We start from the raw sequence: 15,840 nt of genomic DNA, 5'->3' as shown, positions 1-15,840 counted from the left end.
ATGCAATCAATTTATAGTTACCTAAAATACCGGATATTAGACCCTAAGTCCCACCGAATAAATCAAAGAAACTACCAATTTACACAAAGGTTCGTCCACTCTCTCATGCTTGAGTCATTCGACTCATTCTTGATAAGGAACAATTGCTACAACTACTCTCACAATTGTTTCAACTTATCGTTGATCCGATTCCATTTTTCTAGACAGAGAGTCCATCTTCTATCTTCAAATGTGAACATTTTATGATAATATATTATCCATGATTTATATTCCTCGTGCATGAACACCTTTCATATACATATAAATCACAAAAGGGACACCCACGATCATCTCATGGAAAACAAATACATAACATTCACCACAGAGAATCCCAACAATCACAAGTTTAAGCCTGAATGGAATTGGATTGAATACCTAGGTGAGGTAAAATGAGTGTTAAGAAAAAAAATTTCAAAGTGGTTTTAAAAACATAGCTCTTTACAATCATTTGTCTAGATCTTAGAACCGGTTATAAATTTATTATAATCAAGATTGCTCACAATCGGTTGAGTAAAAACTTGAGTCACACAATTCTTCTCAATACGTGTCGCTCTCACGTTTTGAGCGCGCTCCCGCTTACACGCTCTCGCTCAAATTCTCCCTACTTATGACTTAATTTTGCCTCTTTCACGCTCCCGCTCTCAAATTCGCTTTCACTCCCACTCCCGCTTTATGTGACTTAGATAAGAACAAGAATGAGTTGTAGTTAAATTTTGTCTAGATTGATTTTTTTTTTTTTTTTTTTAAAAAAAAAAATCATCACTGGTCCAAGTTAGTCAAGATTAAATAGTAGCTGATTTGGTTTCCAATTACTATCAAAATTTTAGAGATCTTCTAATGTTTTTTTGAAGATTTTTTCAGTAAAACTGAGGTCTCTCTAAGTCATAAAAAGGATTAAGTGCAGAAAACACTATAATAGTATATTTATAATGCGTATCACACTTCTCGTGTGCAAAAAACACCCTTAAACTACCTACTTGAACAAATAAATCCTATGTGACACATTTAAAATACACTTTGTTCAAATTACCTTATGGAGACAATTAACACATTATATTTAAAAAAAAAAAAAAAAAAAGATTCATTTTAAGAAAAAACGAAAAAGTACAAATATTAAAATAACAATTTTAACATAAGCCGCTGGGATTTGGTGTTGCACAAAATAGATAGCTTTATGCTCTCATGCATGGAGGTCCAGCGACCCATAGTCATTGGAAACAGTGACCATGGTCGCCGGCCATTGGTCAGGCGGAGTAGCCATTGTCAGACTATGGTCCAGTGGCGACCCTTCTCTCTCTTCCTTTTGCTTTAATTTTATTCCTTTTCAAAAAATAATTCATTCCCTACCTCACCTCAAACCTCCATTGTAATTGATGCTTAAAATAGCTACAAAAATGAATTGAAAGGATTCCAAAGAAATTAAATGAATTACAAGGAAATTGCAACAAACCCATGCTTAGTCCAATAAAAAAAAGGCCGAAATTAGTATCCTTCTTTAGAAGAATAAAATAAAATAAAATGCTGGAAAATTGAAAACTAAAACGTTGTTTCACTCTCCCTTATTTTCCCCCTCTCTCTTTGTTTCTGCTGATTTCTCCTCTCAATCCTTGATTTTGCTGCTCTCTCTTTCTTCTTTCCTTCGATTGTGCTGTGTAGACACTAAAATTTTAATAGGGTTTGGTTTTGACAAATTGACCCATCAAAAATGGGTCTAATGTTTAATTAAGTTATTTAATTGGCCTAAGCTTGGTCCACTTAAATTATTTAATTAGCCTAGCCCAGATGATTAAATAGAAAGATAATTATTCGTAATAAAATATATTTGGAATAATTATTTTTAAGGATAATTATCATAATATAACCAGCTCGGCCCAGTTATGACTTTTTCCTTATTAGAAGAGGACACGTGTCATCATCCTATTAATCCAAGAAGCCTATAAATAGAGGCCTGGAAGAAGGAGGAAGGGGTACACAAATTCAGAATTCAGAATTCCAGAGAGAAATACAGAAATTCTACCAATACTCATCCCCAACATCCAAATCCAAAGGCGAAGAACACCAAGTACATCAAATCATACTGTTATTCATCAAATCCATGGTGATCAACAACAACCACATCAAATCGTGTCGTTCTTCATCCAAATTCCACGGTGATTCAAGACTAAGCTCGTGCAGCCCTTAGATCCAACCAACCAAAAAGGAGATCGAATCAAATGACCTTATTCTTTGTAAAGAATATTACAGAGGATTGTACTCCAATTTTTCCAAATTAATAAAATATTATTTTTGCTCTATAGTTTGTTCTTATTTGCAGACTACAAAATTTGTGTGTACAAATTTCTGGCACGCCCGGTGGGACCTCCTTTGCCTCTCATCTCTTTCTCCTAGCATCAAGTTTCTTCTCTGTCAGATTCTATGGCTCCCCCTAAGACTCAAATAGATAAAAAAGCCCAAAAGAACATCGCTACTGCAAAGATCGACGCCAAAGCCACCATGAAAAGTGGCACGAAGGCCAAATCAAGTGATGGAAGTACCTTGGCGGGCCTTGTAACACATAACAAGTCCCAGGCAATCGCGACATCCAAACATCAGCAAGACTTGGTGAAAACCGATCTTGCAAAGCCGATGAACGTGAAAACTCAACATGTCAAGAACCCTAACGTTGTTCCAGAGTAGATTCCACCACCAGATTTACCTCATTCCGTCTATGATGCTCACTCTAGTGTCGGTTTACCCCCAGAGTCACCACGTTAGACTTCGGAGCAATCAATCACTTCAAGGAACATTGATTCTCAAGGCCTATCATACTCAGATGTGCTGCTATGATAACTGGAGCCGCCACGGTAGAGGAACAACTAGCAATTATGGCTCATTCCATTGAGAACCTCACAAAGACTGTTGAAGAAAAGGTCTTGCAGAACGCTACACTAATGAACAAATTGGAAGTTCAGACCTTCGGTGAATTACCAATACAGTCTGGGAATCCTACAACTTCCACAGCAGTGCCGTCTGGTAATCCTACATCTTCCACAGCAGTGTCATCTCAGAATCCTGCAACTTCCACACCACCACCGTCTGGGAATCCTAATTCTACAGCACAAGGTACTCGCACGGAGGACCCTAGACAAACGCTAGTAACAGAACAGGCGGCTGGTCAAACCAATCATGCTTGTTCATTCTCTTCATTATCTGTCGAACAATTGCAAGATATGATAATGACTACAATCCAAGCCCAATATAGAGGCGTCTCATAGAGCACTCTCATGTACTCAAAGCCCTGTACAAGGAGAATCAATAGTATGAGGATTCATGTAGGATACCAACCTTCAAAGATTCAGCAATTCGACAGAAAAGGTAACCCCAAACAACACATTGCCCATTTGTCAAGACTTGTAACAATGCCGGAACTGAGGGGGACTTACTAGTTAAATAGTTTGTCCTATCCCTTAAAGGAAACGTGTTCAAGTGGTACACCAACCTAAAGTCAGAATCAATTGATAGTTGGGACCAAATGGAATGAGAATTCTTGAACAAGTTCTATAGCACTCATCGTACTGTTAATATGATATAATTGACTAGCATGAAGCAATGGAAGGATGAGCCTATAATCGACTACATTAATCGATGGCGAGCACTCAGTCTTGACTGCAAGGATCGATTGTCAGAAATCTCTGCTGTGGAGATGTATATGCAAGGAATGCATTGGGGCCTTTTTTACATTCTTCAAGGCATAAAACCTTGCACATTTAAAGGTTTGCTACGTGTGCCTATGACATGGAAATCAGTATAAAATCCTATAACGACAAAGGTCCAGTGACCATAAAACCACGCAAAGACAAGAAGGACTGGAAGAAGGGCGACAAGTCATCAAAAACCACTGTTAAAGATTCCATGGCTATCTCAACTACCCTAATCAAGATATCTGTTAAAGATGACAAGAAGGATGATAAAAAGCCTCACCAGTTTCAAGAGGGGGAAAGACAGCGTCCTATGCTAAAGGAGTTAGAGAGGGAGGAATACCCCTTCCCCGATTCTGATGTCCCTAGCATATTGGAATGTTTACTCGAAAGTAAAGTTATAGAACTCCCTGAATGCAAACGCCCTCAAGAGATGGGATCTGTTAATGACCCAAACTACAGCAAATATCATTGTATTATCAGTTATCCAATTGAGAAATGTTTTATCTTCAAGGAGGTGGTGATGAATATGGCAAAACAAGGAAAAATCTTATTGGACACAGACGAAGTTATAACTTCAAATCATACTACTGCTACTTTGATAACCTCTATCGTGGGGAGTGCTCGTTGTCAACCTTCAAATTTTGAGGTATATTGCAGAACCATCTAGTTTGGCTCATTCGAACCAATCCCCATCTATCTTAGCCAAGGAAGTGTACTTAATGTTTCAACATTTGGAAGAGTTTTTCCTCGGGATGATGAAGAAAGATGGACTCTGGTGACAAGAAAGAAACCATGGAAGCAACGAGCTAACATTTTTCAGACTAGTTATTCTGACAGGGGGAAAAGGAAGAAGAAACCTCAATACCGCCATAGACAGTATGGCCATAATAGAAAATGGGTCAAGAAGACACAATCATCGAAACACGCCACTATGAGTAAAGGGATCTAGAAGCCCATTACTTTGCAAGAATTCTTTCCAGAAGGATATCTAGATGACGAAGTTGTGACGGCTTACATGGTTTTAACTGAGAAAATGAGCCCTAATGATGAGAATAGCGAAGACGAAGATGAAGCCCAGCCTGTGGAGGACCATGCAAAAGAAACAGCCATCATTAAAAATTCTGATGATAAAGAAGTAGTCAGAGGTATGCTTGATTCATGTTGTGCACCAATTGTTTTCACTGACGAGGATCTTCAATTGGGTTCAAAGCCGCATAATTGTCCTTTATTCGTTTCCCGTTACATAAAAGAACAAAAAGTTACTCGAATTCTTGTTGATGGCAAATCAGCGGTAACTCTCATGCCAAAATTTACGATGAAAAATCTCAGCATCACAGTCGACGAGTTATCTCATAGCCGTCTTATTATTCAAGGTTTTAACCAAGGAGGACAGAGAGTTATTGGCATGATTCGGGCGAAGCTAACTATTGGCGAGCTCCAAGCTGAAACCTTATTCCACATTATTGATGCAAAGATGTCCAACGATATGTTGTTGGGAAGGCCTTGGATACATAGTAATAGCGTCATTTCATCGACTCTCCATCAGTGATTCAAATTCTACAAGAATGGCGTACAAACGGTTGTGGCAAACCATAAACCATTTACAGAAGCAGAATCTCATTTTGCCGCTACCAAGTTCTATATTGATCCCGATACACCTTCGGAAGTGCCCATTCCAAGCCATTCATCTACACAAGAGGTTCAATCTATAAAAACAAAAGAAACATTAAGTGATCCATTAGATGTTTCAGTGACAGACATTGTAAAGGTAGCTAAAACGCGAGGGGTCTCGATAAAAGCACATCAGACGAAACCTATTTTAAAGTGTGTTCCAAAATCTCAACAATAAGAATGGCAACCACCTATCATCGAGATACTTAAGACCAAGGAATTTAAAGTGAAAATGTCGCAAACCAAATAAAAAGAAGATATACAAAAGCTGCAAGGAGAGTTAACTCTTCCTCTCACCAAGATTCAAAGGTCTTCACCTTCCAAGCCTTTATTAAAATGGTTCGTGTGGCCTTCTCAATCTCTAGTCGATCATGGATCACTTCCAAAACAAAGAACTGATGAAGGATTCGATCCTAAAGCATACCAACTCTTGGCTAAATCGAGGTATGATTTTACAAATCTTGCAAGCCTTGGAAAACTGAATTATGAGGTCACTGGTGAGAAAGTGCATGGCCTCAATAAGACACAGAAAAAGTTGAAAAAACAAGGGCATAAGATCATTTCACCCAAGTCCGGTCTCAGTTTCGTAGCTTCTAAGCCACTTCGAATTCAAATCACAAAAAAGGATAAGAAGTCAAACACTTTTTACATTGTATTTGAAGAAGTTAAGGATGAACAAGACCAACAGACTATACATCAAAAATCAGTCTTTGACCATATAGGAGCTCCATGTGACCAAACATCTATATTCAACAGGTTGTCAAGCCAAAGGTCAAATGTCTCAAGTTCTCATGTCAGCAGTTTGCCTCGTACCTCTGTTTTTAATAGAATGAGCTTTCATGACCAAGGAAGAAAATCTCCACACCCTCAATCTCGAAAGTCCGTATTTTCTCGAATTGGTACTATCAATGATGTACCGCTATGAAGCAATAATAATGGAAAGTGAGAGGAAGCTAACATCGACGTGGTGAACAATAGTGGAGTTTGGAACCTAATGCCTTCGCGAATAAAACATAAGACATAGATAGATGTCACCAATGATGATACACTAAAAGCTCGAAAGCGAACCATTGTATTCACTAATCAATCAGAAGAAATGGACAGAACAGAAGTCACTGGTAAATCATCTCGTGTTACTTCATACCACATCATTATCGAAGAGGAACCTGACTCTGAACAACTAGATAAAATCGAGAAAGCTCCACCAACACTAGAAGATGGGGGGCAGGCTACTGTTTATCAACTCAAGGAAATCAACTTGAGGACTGATGATTAACCCAAACCAGTTTTCGTTAGTGCATTCCTAAACCCCTTAGAAGAAAATGATTACTTTCAAATATTGTCTGAGTACAAGGATGTCTTTGCTTGGACATACAAAGAGATGCCCGGTCTTGACCCTAAAATTGCAGTGCACAATCTTGCTGTCAAATATGGGATACGTCCGATTAAGCAGTCTCAACGTTTCTTCCGTCCAAAGCTAGTTCCGAGGATAAAGGAAGAACTCAACAAATTGATTGAGGTAGGGTTTATTCGTGAGGTCAAATATCCAATATGGATTTCGAGCATTGTTCCAATAAAGAAAAATGGATAGATTTGAATCTGTGTGGACTTTCGTGATTTGAATGAGGCATGCCCAAAAGATAATTTTCCTCTTCCCATCCTCTAGCTCACTGTAGATGCAACCACTAGGCATGAAGCTCTCTCTTTCATGGATTGTTACTCCGGGTACAATCAGATAAGAATGACTCCGAGGGACAAGGAGTTAGCTACCTTTCGCACTCCTAAAGGCATATATTACTACAAAGTTATACCTTTCGGATTCAAAAATGTAGGAGCAACATACCAGCATGCCATGCAAAGGATCTTCGACAACATACTCCACAAGATTGTTGAATGTTATGTTGATGACTTGGTGGTCAAGATGAAAGAACGAAGAAATCATTTACAGGATCTACGTACAATTTTTAATCGCCTCCAAAAATATCAGCTCAAGATGAATCCCCTTAAATGTGCATTTGGTGTGACTTCAGGAAAATTCCTGGGATACGTCGTACGTCATCGTGGTATTGAGATTGATCCTAATAAAGTTGAGGCCATTCAAAAGATGCCACCACCAAAGAATTTACGTGAGCTTCGAAGTTTACAAGGTCAACTTGCGTTCATTCATCGGTTCATCTCAAATTTAGCTGGTCGTTGTCAGCCTTTTAACCAATCTTGCAAAAATGCTTTTGATAGCATCAAAAAGTACCTTCTCAATTCTCCGATATTAGGAACACCTGTACCTGAAAAACCACTTATACTTTACATTGTTGTGCAAGAAGAATCGCTGGGTGCCTTACTTGCTCAGAATAATGAAGAACATAAAGAGAAAGCCTTGTATTACTTAAGTCGCAGGCTCACCTCGACAGAGCAAAATTATCCTTCAATTAGAAAAACATGCCTCGCGCTTGCCTTCGCCTCTTAGAAATTGAGGTATTATTTCTTGGCTCATACAATACATCTTATTACAAGAGCTGATCCTCTCAAATATGTCATGTCTAAATCGGTCCTTTCCGAACGCTTGGTGAGGTGGTCAATTTTATTCAATGAGTTTGAAATTGTTTATGTGCCACGAAAAGCAATGAAAGGACAAATCCTAGCAGATTTCTTAGCTGAGCATCCTATTCCAGCTGATTGGGAAATTTCTGAAGATTTTCCTAATGAAGAAGTCTTCCTTGTGGACATCCTCCCTCCATGGATGATGTTTTTCATTGAGGTAGCACAATTAGACGGGGCCGGAGCAGGTGTAGTCTTTGTTTCTCCAAAAAGATATGTTATGCCATACTCTTTTGCGCTCACTGAAAACTGCTCAAATAATATAGCTGAATTTCAAGCCTTGATCATCAGCCTTCAAATGGTGAATGAGATAAAGATCATGGATCTTGAAATATATGGAGACTCTAAATTGGTGATCAACCAACTTCTTAAGCAATATGAGGTTAAGAAAGATGATCTAGTGCCGTACCATCGCTATGCCTCTCATCTATTGGAACGTTTTGATAGCGTTATGCTGGAACACATTCCAAGGAAAGAAAATCGGATAGTTGATACTTTGGCAAATTTAGCTATAACATTGGCGTTGACTGATAAGGACCTGGTTGATGTTCTTGTATATCAACGATGGGTCTTGCCACAAGTCCTGGAAGATAAATTTGAAGAAAGCAACTTGGTTTCTTGTTGGACACAAAAGGAAGAAGAATGGAGACGCCCTATCATTGATTATCTGAAACATGGAAAGCTTCCCAAAGACCTACGCCACAAGACTGAAATATGAAGACGAGCACCTCGTTTCATCTATTATAACGATCCGTTGTATAGGTGTTCATATGAGGGCATTTTCCTTCGTTGCCCTAGAAATGACGAAACAACCTACGCAATGAAGGAGGCACATTCTGGAATTTGTTGAGCCTATCAATCTGGTCCAAAACTTTACTTTCGCATCAAAAGAATGGGTTATTATTGGCCCACTATGGTCAAAGACTGCTTGGAGTATACGAAAAGGTGTCAAGCCTGTCAATTCTATGCTAACTTCATACACCAACCACTGGAGCCGTTACACCCTACTGTGACGTTATGGCCATTCGATGCATGGGGATTAGATGTAGTTGGTCCTCTAGAAAAGTCTTCAAAAGGCCACTTATATATCTTGGCTGCTACTGATTATTTTTCTAAATAGGCAGAAGTTGCACCCTATAAACATGTGAAAAAGGAAACAGTTGTTGATTTCATCAAATCTAACCTTATTTATCGATATGGTGTCCCTCGATATATCATCACTGATAATGGGATGAATTTTAAAAACAGTTAGGTAACTGACCTTTGTGAAAAGTTTGGCTTCAAACAATATAAATCCTCCATGTATAATGCCCCTACAAATGGTCTCGCAGAAGTATTCAATAAAACTTTTTGTGAGTTATTGAAGAAATTAGTCAACCAGACAAAGAGAGATTGGCATGAATGAATGGAAAAAGGATTGTTGGCATACCGCACTACGCATCGTACACCTACTCAAGCAACTTCGTGTTATCTTGTCTATGGCATAGAAGTGGTTCTTCCATTGGAACAATAGATCCCTTCATTAAGAATTGCCATACAAGAAGGCCTTACAAGTGAAGAAAATGTTATCTTATGTCTTCAACAACTGGAAGCATTGGATGGGCAGAGATTAAAAACTCAACAACAGTTAGAGTGTTATCAAGCTCAACTTTCTAAAGCGTTCAATAAGAAAGTTCAACCTCGGTCATTTTAAGTTCGAGACTTAGTATTAGCTGTTCGTAGACCAATTATCATGAATCATCATAAGGGAAATAAATTTGTATCTAAATGGGATGGACCATATATTGTTCGCGAAGTTTATACTAACGGCGCATATCTCATTATTGATGAAGACGGAGTAAGAGTGGGGCCCATTAATGGCAAATTCCTGAAGCGTTACTACCCATGAAGACTATGTTCCTGATCGTATGAGCTTAAACTACACTATGCTCTTGGCCTACATGAGTTAAAACTATGATTGCTAAAAAAAAATGAAAAAAAAAAAAAATGAACTACGTGATGACTTGATCCCTTTTTTGAGGGTACGTAGGCAGCTGATGATTTTATTCAAAGTTCAGTACAACCAAAAAAAATATATATCATCACTCTTGGTCCGCAAGAGTATAAACTATGAATGGCAAAATAAATAAATATGATTCATTGCTTGGTCGTAATAAAATGATATTTTTATTACAAAGTATGTGAAAATATATATATTAAGGCAATAAAGAGAGATCCTCAATCTCATTTTGAGCACTTTGTAACAAATTCTCCAATAAATTCAGGGCTCCTATATCATCGCCGGTTATGATGGGGGTTTCTTCAACTGAATTTCGTTCCTCCTTAAATTTTGCAATGCTAGTTTTCCTTTGGAGTATCCGATAATTGGCCTCTTCAATGGCGGCTTTATGTTGTTCAATACTAGTATGCAAAAGTTTGATTTCTTTTGTGTCTATATCATCTAAAATGAGAACTTCATTGAGGCGAGAATCAACATCGATTAAACGTTGAGCGCATACTTCTTCAGGTAAGGCATGATCATGCTTGATTCGAACTTTGTTGTATTCTTCACCATTCTGAATGTATGCATTAATTCTATGGCGGAACTCTGAAAAATCTACATATTGTTTAGAGATTTCGAGAAAAATCTCATCAAATTTTGGTCTAAGAGATTGTGATACCCCCTAATTTCATAACATGGGTTGATCAAATCCGCACACAAAATTAAGGGATACCAAAATAATTAAAGTATTTAACAAGTACAGAGTACAAAAAGAAAATAAAAAGAATAAATAACTCGCTGAAGGAAAATCTATTAAATAATAAATCCATTAATAATTATCCAATGGTTACAGCTCGGGAATCCCATAACTCAAGGACCCCTTAAAACATTATCCAATACTACTTAAAAGTACACAAGATGAATAGATGAATGATAGTCTCCCAGCTGCGGATCCTCAACCTCGAGATTGGAACCTCTAATAACTTGAAAAATAAATCATGGATTAAACCCTACGAGCAAGTTCACTCTACCAGGCTTCTGAAAACCAATAAGCAGATCATCTCTGATCAAAACCAAACCTAATAAAGTTTTAACTTTAATAAAGCACGATATACATGTCTATATATAATTATATATACTATACTAATCACATCCATTAATAGGTTTATTAAATTTCCATACCTATTAAATAATTATTAAAAAAATAATCATTCCTAGACCAATCTTCCATTTATTTTAAAAAGAAACTCCTTTAACCTTAATCCCATCCTAATTAGTTGTTTAATCATTTAAATAATAAATTATAATAAAAAGAATATAATATTTAATCCCAAACCCGATAATGATTTTAATTATTTAAATCACATATCCAAAATCTAAGTTTTGACAAATCATCCATGTCTCCACCAGTATAATTTTATTAATATGCATAAAATAATACACTAACCTTTAAGTACTAGACTATTCTAATTTAAGAATATTTAAACCTAATCCAACCTATACGTACAATAACCATAGATGATATTTTAATCATCTAACACATAATAATTTAATTACGCTTTAACAATTCAACCATGCTATTACAATATATATATTTATATATTGGCAACTCAACCATGCCTCCTTAAGTATATTTATTTATACATTAGCAAATCAATCATGCCATTAAAAAATATATTTAGTTATATATTGGCAATTCAACCATGCCTCCTGAAAGTATATTTATTTATACCTTAGCAATTCAACCATGCCTCCTTAAGTATATATATTTATACTTTTAACTTAGCAACTCATCCATGCTTCCTATTTATATTTTATTTATCCCTATACTTAGGCAATATATTTACGCCCTTTGGCAACTTATCCATGCCTAAAATTCAACCATGTACTAAACCTTAGAAGTTAATTTATCAACCAAACAATCCATATATAGGCAAATTAACTTATCAACAAAACAACACCTACCTAGGCATTCCATGCATGTCATATGTATATAATTAATTTAATAACTAGCCTATCCATATATACCAAATAAGACTAATAATTAAATCATCTTAAATGATACATACATATACCAATATATTATACAATATATATATGTATAATTCCATTCCTTCCATATATATATATATATATATATATATGTATTCACTTCATTCCATACTGATCACAAATTAATTAAACCATATCCCTATATATATATAAACAATTGTATATATATATATACATACCCCTCATCCGTAATCAATTATTAAATAATTGTTTTACATAAATAAATGCTACTATATATTTAGTAATACTTAACAGCTCTCCAAAACCTTAGGAATACCACCTCTAGTGGCTAATTTCAACATTCACAGACTTAAAATTAAATCTGGAAACTCACTGGACCCCACAGGACCTTACCAGAACCTCAAACACCCTCGCACGCGCCCCCACGTGCCACCAAACGCGCCTCCACTTTCTGCACACTCTTCCACGCACTAAAACACACTGGCAGGCGCGTCCACGCGCCTGCACGTGCCCTCACACGCCTCTGTGAGCCTTCTGCGTGTGCTGGCGTGCCTCCATTGGTCCTCCCCTTGTGTCCAGGTAAGCTTGCCCACACCGGATCCGCTTCCTGTAATCAAGCCGCCATCAGCAGCTCTGATCCTCGCATGCACCATAGCGTGTTGGGCTGCGACACACCAGATCACCCTCCCTTTGATCAACCCCATCCACGGTCCTGATCCGCGGCACACCATACCACCATGGACTGCAACGCACTGGATTGCGCCGATTTGAATCCAGCCCAGTATGTGTATAACAACAAATATTTATATATATATATATATAGATATATATATATATATATATATATAACAGTATATATATAAAAATTCCTAAAGTAACATTAAAAATCTAAATTAATTCCAGAAAATTTCCAGAAAAATCCCAAAAGCTTTATTTATTATTCTAAGCATAAATGAACATATATAATTAAATTAAGATCTGTTTAATTTAATTAATCATGCTAACAAAATAAAAGCAACCTATAAAAATTTAAAAAAACAAAGTTCAATTAAGCTAACCTCACATACAAAATTTAAATTACGATACATACATATATTCACATGTTTAAACCTATAGTTTTGTAAAGAATAAACATGCTCATCTAATCCGATTAATAATTTAATTTAATAAAATAAAATTATAATTTCGATAATCAAGGTGATAAGCTTATGAGTTCTAAGAGGAAAGATAGAGAAGAACTCACCTGAAGATTTTAAAATAAAACCGACATTTCAAGACTCTTCGAATCCCGACATCCTCTTTCTCCGATTCGGTCTCCTCCTTGCCGGACTCCTCTTCTTCTCTTTCTCTCTACTTCTCTTATTTTTCTAACGTATAAACTTTTTAACCCTAAACCTTATGTGTATATTTATACATATTAAAACTTAACTCCTATTCCAACTAGAACTACTAATAAGATAATAATCTTTAGTTAATATAATATATATATATACATATATTATATTTCAAGCATATATATATTTATCTTCCATAATTAACCGTTAGTTAATTCAATCATATAAACCTATATATATCCATAAATATATATCTCTATATATATTTTTCCCTAACAATTATTAATTAATTATATTTATATATAATTTTATATATTTATAATTAATACCAAAAATGATCATTTAAATAATTAAACAACCATGGACCTTTATTAATTTAACCCAATAAGGCCTCCTTCAAGCCTAAGACTAAATCATTTGGTCGAACTTCCCTTAAGCCCAAATCCAATTAATTTAAATAAATCAAATAATTAAATAAACACGTAAATTAAAATAATCTAGTTGCATGAAGCACATAAACAAAATAAGAAATTACAACCAAGTCGCAACATACAAATAAAATCAATAATTCAATTCATAATCAAGCACATACACAAACGATCACCATATATAATCACGAAATATAATTAAAATAAAACAATTAATCTAAGCACTCAATAAAATAAATCAATTAAAAATTAAAATAAACGCAATTAATTCAAATTAATCAAATAAATCATTTAAAATAAAATAAAAGTAATTAATTTCAATTAATAAATCCTTTAAAATATCGGGGTATCACAGAGATGGAATCTTCGAAAGCGGGCTACACTTTACTTTACTCTTGATGATATTCCCAAATGTTTTGGCTGCCGTTTGCTTAATCTCGGAAATAGCACTCCTCAGGTCAAAGGAAGTTGCAGAAGGTGTAATTCGTTGAGATGACTGGACATGCCCAAGGTGATGTCTCTCAATCGATAGCGCAATTTCTTCAACATCCGTACTCTTTTGTTGACTTTAGACTTTATTTTCAACCGGCAAGGCTTGGGGTTGTGACTGCTTTTCGAGAGACTCCACTTCTTGTATAAAATGGTTGTTCTCATCTTGAGTAATTGCACGGTTTCTTTTAGCTGCTAAATCAAACGCATATGGTCCATAAGTAGATTCTCCACTTCATCCAAGATTTGTAACCAGAATAACATCTTCTCCAAGAAAGCCTTCATTACCTTTTGTCTAAAAAAAAAACTATTAGATGTGAAAAAAAATCTTTACTTGGATGGGTTCCGAACTGCTATGAACTCCCTCAAACAAGCGATCTAGATTACGAGGAAGAATAGCTCGATCATATGAGAAGTTATTTTCTCCTACATGTTTCCAGTTATGGTCTTCATCATCAGTTTCTTTATCTGAATGGATTAACAATTGAGAGCTATGCCGAGATTCTACCGGTAATAGAAATTGCTCTATTGGCGTGCCTGCAATGATGTTGTTGATGTTGTGATTTGCAATAGCTTCTTGTCTATAAAGAGAATTCGACTTGGGTCCATTAATGATGACTTTTCTGACTTTGGTTGGCGGTTCCTTTGGAGCAATTATACGCTTGGTCGACAGTGAGGTCGCTCTTTTATTTTGAAATGGATCAATATATACGCTGGACCACCATTTGGCATATGCTTTGGTAACGGGGGACTTCTGGTGGCTAGATGTTGAGGGAAGCAACGCAACGCAACCAGAAGAATAATGGACGGATGATTTTCAATGCTTTAAAAACTCTTCTAAGGTGCAACTATGAAAGTTATTCTTTAATTTTCTGGGAATACCTTGGTGGTGCCCAAATTGTCAGCTAAATCTATGTGGACTGTACGGCTCAATGATGAGACGGTCATTTTGGCATAATGTCAAATAACATGATCGAAGACTGATTAAGGAGTCAAAGTCGGCCTTCATCATCTTGCCATTATCCATAATGAGTCGTTGTTCTGAAGATCTTTTAGCCATACAAGTTAAATTTATTCCTTCATATAATCTCAATAAATTTTGTGCTTCAAAATCGTCAAAGTGTCTTGCTCCTCCTTCGCCTACATATAATGTCATTTGAGGCCAATAGTTGATGTGAGGAATGGTAAAATTAGTCTGAAATATTCACTCAACCATCCGAATACATAGTGTATAGGAAATATCGCAGAGCAGCTTCTAGGATTTGGTGAGGAAACAATCTCGTTCAAGCCTCTGTAAATACTGGCCAAAACTGGGATGGAAAGACAAATGTTGCAGCCATCTACTAACATGCTTACAACCTTGAAGGTCCCACGACAAATAATGTTGCCAGGGTATGTAGGCAAGGCAAATTTGCAGAGCGAACATGCTAAAAAAACAGCTAGATAAATGGTGTTTCTCAATACTTCATCTACACCAAGGTTGATAAATACTTCCTTCTCTTTGGTGGATATCGGCCGGATAGGAGGGATAATACCAGAAGGGTTTCGAGTCCCCCTTGGACGTTGAACTTAATTTTTTGTTGTTCTTTTTAAGGGTTTGACATGTCTTG

Source organism: Cornus florida, unplaced genomic scaffold (genome assembly GCF_030987335.1).
Source record: "Cornus florida cultivar Cherokee Brave unplaced genomic scaffold, ASM3098733v1 CherokeeBrave_3.0.0_Hap2_Chr07, whole genome shotgun sequence".
NCBI lineage: Eukaryota > Viridiplantae > Streptophyta > Magnoliopsida > Cornales > Cornaceae > Cornus > Cornus florida.
Note: the sequence above shows the minus strand (reverse complement) of the source record.